Source organism: Apodemus sylvaticus, chromosome 4 (assembly GCF_947179515.1).
Source record: "Apodemus sylvaticus chromosome 4, mApoSyl1.1, whole genome shotgun sequence".
Classification (NCBI taxonomy): Eukaryota; Metazoa; Chordata; class Mammalia; order Rodentia; family Muridae; genus Apodemus; species Apodemus sylvaticus.
The window spans coordinates 109,794,646-109,797,824 of record NC_067475.1 but is presented as its reverse complement, the minus strand read 5'-3'; the positions used below and the strand labels follow the sequence as shown (position 1 = coordinate 109,797,824).

General features: G+C 44.0%; 1 pseudogene; it reads left to right on the top strand.

The window, feature by feature from the left end:
• The first annotated feature begins 962 nt into the window (after window positions 1-962).
• Window positions 963-1,429, top strand: LOC127683690 (40S ribosomal protein S13-like; annotated as a pseudogene).
• The last annotated feature ends 1,750 nt before the right edge of the window (window positions 1,430-3,179 follow it).

The following is a 3,179-nucleotide window of genomic DNA, read 5'->3' as shown; positions in this document are numbered from 1 at the left end:
TGGTGTCTCCAGGTTCAGCTTTACAGCTCCTTGTTTCAGTGTCTAGCAATCATACATGATCTTCTGGGCACCTCCAAAGGCCACTTCTCCACTTGGTCCTCTGTAGCACTCTAGGTTCTGGTTGTTTCCACTCTACTGATGCTGCTGTTCTTGGTGATCATCCCATGGTACTGGCATCTCCAATATGCTGGGATATTCCACTGCAACTAGGCTTCGCCAATAGCCTCTCATAGGCTCTCTTCATGGTGCCAAGCCTCAACTCCTTTGCATGACCCCTTCAATCCTGGTCTATCAAGTACAACTAAGGCTGCACCTTCTTCAGTGGCCTTCCATGGCCTCTCACAATGCCGAGCCTCAGCTGCTTTTCATGACCCCTTCACGCCTTCAAAACCAGTACCACCTGGGTGACTTTTATACATTACCAAGTACAGCTGTAGCATGACGTACAACCTTGGCTATCTCGAACACAGCTTCTTTGTGCTCTCAGGAAACATTTCCCAGAAGATTTCACTTCGGTGATGCTGGTCTCTTCTTAATCACCACTAATTTCTTAGCTCCAGCTAACCAGCATCAGTTGTCTCGGTAGTCCCTTCTATTTTTCACTCTAAAACCAGAGCCACATGGCTGAAACTATTTTGTTGCTTGCTAGGGCTGGAACATGCCACCTCTTCCCCTTACTCTATTATCAGCTTTTTGTTTTCCAACTCCCTCTCTGCCTAAGCTTCGCTTTCCTGGAATTTGCTCTGTAGACTGACTTTGAACTCAGAGATCTCTATGGCTCTGTCTCCTGTAATGATGGGATTAAAAGTATGTACCACCATGCCTGGATTTAAGCTTTTCTTCACCTAGAACCTGCTTTGTCCCAGGCTGGAAAAGAGCTCAGAGATCTGTTTGGCTTTGTCTCCTGGGATTAAAGGTGTTTTCCTACCTTGTTCTCTCTTTGTTTCCAGACCTCCGACATTATGGGTCGAATGCATGCTCCTGGCAAGGGCCTGTCGCAATCGGCCCTGCCCTACGGCCATAGAGTCCCCACATAGCTCAAGTTGACGTCTGACAATGTGAAGGAACAGATTTACAAACTCCCTCCCAGATAAGTGTGATCTCGAGGGACTCACATAGACCCTCAGAATGGTACAGGTCCATTTTGCGACTGGAAATAAAATCTTGAGACTCCTTCAGTCCAAAGGACTTGACCCTGATCTCTCTGAGGATCACTCTTAAGAAAGTGGTTGGTGTACGAAAGCACCTTGAGAGCAACAGAAAGTATAAGGATGCTAAATTCCACCTGATTCTGATAGAGAGCAGAATTCACTGGTTGGTTCGATACTTTAAGACTAAGCGGGTACTCCCACCCAACTGGAAATATGAGTCATCCACAGCTTCTGCATGCTGTTGTGTACACAAGCAATATAATCACTCTGAGGACTAAATTAAAAAAAAAAAAAAAAGCCAGGCGGTGGTGGCACATGCCTGTAATCCCAGCACTTGGGAGTCAGAGGCAGTCGGATTTCTGAGTTCGAGGCCTAGTCTACAGAGTGAGTTCCAGGACAGACAGCCAGGGCTATACAGACAAACTCTGTCTTGGGAAAAAACAAAAACAACAACAACAACAAAACAAAAAACAAAAAAAAAACCAAAAGGTGTGCACCACCATGCCTGGATCTACGTTGAGCTGGGTAGGATCTTGCCCCCAAATCCCTTAATCTGTTAAAGCCCACACCCACAGTGACACACCTATTCCAACAAGGCTACACCTCCAAATAAAGCCACTCCCTTCGCCAAGCATATTTAAACTATGACAGAGATCTAAATTAGAATCACCAAATAACAGGATCAACAAAGCCCCAACTAAATATCTCTTACTACCAAATGAAACTTCCAGTGCTAGGAATGGGTTACGTCTAATTGAGTTGTTGGGCAAAGGGCCCTATGGAAATTCCCAAGCAATATGTATTGTCACGGCTATTGATTGCTCTCCATACAGTGATAGTAAAGCCCTATTGCTGAAGGCAATGCCTATATTAACTTGCTGAACATAGAGAAGTTGACCTGGTGGTACCTACCTAGAGAGCCTTCACCCCTATTGACTAGTGTTCATGGTACTCTGCTCACTACTGGAGGAGAAAGATAAACAAACACCAAGATAGTTACAAACCCTGAAATCTACAATGGTGACCTGCCAGCAAGGTGCACTAGTGCAATAGTGGCATAAAAGTTGTAGTAGTCACCAATCACTAATTGACTGGAATCAAGGGCCAGTCCATAACATGGAACCCATGAACTTCAGGGACAGCAAAATACTCCTGTTATTCTGGAGGAACATAGCAACAAAATAACTTTAATGACATTCTTCTGTATTCATAGATCAGTGTCTTGCTCAGCCATCACCAGAGGAGTGTCTTTCTACAGTAGATGGGAACAAATTCCAGGACTCACATCCAGACATTATCCACAGAGTGAGATGCCTTAGAAAACTCAGTCCAAGATGAGACACCCCCATCAGATTCCTTTCCTCAGGGTTCAGGGAACTCTGCAGAAGAGGAGGCAGAACGATTAAAGATCCAGAGGGAATGAAAGACACAAGGAAACAAGGCCTTCTAGACCTAGCAGCACTGAACAACAAAAGAACTCACAAAGACAGGGGCAGCATTCACAGAGCTTACATAGGGCTAAACCAAAGAGGGTCCCAGTGTTGAGTGGGGAAGCAGATACAAATCCCGTCTCTAACCCTGAGGTTATCTCCAACTGATAACTGCTCACAGAGAAAAACTTCATTTTCTCCAGTGCGGTCTCAAATCATACTTAAAGAGCAGATCCCATGCGCAACACAAAAAAGGAACTAAATGGTATTTTGGGAGAATGTTTTTGTCTAATACTCTTTGTCTGGGCCACTGCCTTCTCCTCCCCTTCCTCCTCCTTCTATCTTTTCCTTTTATATTATGGCGCCTGATTTTGTTTTTGTAAGTTTTCTGTATATCCCAGGGTTTTTATGTATGTCTTGTGCTTTTTCTTTGTCCCTTTTGTTTTCTGCTTCTTTGTTTTGTCCTTCTCTAGTTTGTTTTTACTTTAACTTATTTATTGTTATTATCATTAATTATTTAGTTGCCTGTGTTCTAATGAGAGAAAGAGTGTGAATTTCAGTGGGTGAGGAAGTAGAGAGGATCTGGAAGGAATCAGGG